Genomic DNA, 673 nt, shown 5'->3' on the forward strand with positions numbered 1-673 from the left:
ATGGATTTAAAATGACTACTAATATGGCCTAGTGGTAGGATATACAATGAGAACAACAAGGGACTTAGAACAGATCTTTAAGTAACACATGATGAGAATCTAGCTACATCTGACCAAAGGTTTCCCACTGAGACCAAAAGTGTTCTATCAGCAAGATGTCTGTCTTTATACTTGCTAGAGAAATTCACTTCTGTTTCCCGTCTTCTTTGTAGGTTTTCAACGTCTTCACAGATGAGACCGCATCGCTCAAAGACTCCACTGAATTTGTAGTGTCAGTGAACCCCACAGGGGTGGTGATGTGGTACGTCTCTGCACCTGCCAAATTCAACCTCCGCCAGTTCTATCAAGGGGGCACGCTCCATGGTCGTGTCTATGATGATCGTGAGGAAAATGCCATTCCACGGGTTTTCCTCTGACCACTCACAGACCCCACTTTCTAATCCTTAAGTTTTTGTCTTTTACCTCAGTAGTAATGTCCTGATGATCGAATGCTTTGTTTCTATCTAAGCACAGGTGCAGGCGCATAGCTCTGAACTGTGTTTTACAATTGCCTCTTCCAAGTAAGAACATGCTTGAAACTCAGGGTCATCCACTTTACATCTGTATATGGCACAAATGTGCTCTTGTTGATGCGATCTCCAGCTGGATCTTCACTTGAAAGTAACTGGGCCAC

The sequence above is a fragment of the Pundamilia nyererei genome, unplaced genomic scaffold (genome assembly GCF_000239375.1).
Source record: "Pundamilia nyererei isolate P.nyererei 1_Seehausen unplaced genomic scaffold, PunNye1.0 scaffold00161, whole genome shotgun sequence".
Taxonomy (NCBI): Eukaryota; Metazoa; Chordata; class Actinopteri; order Cichliformes; family Cichlidae; genus Pundamilia; species Pundamilia nyererei.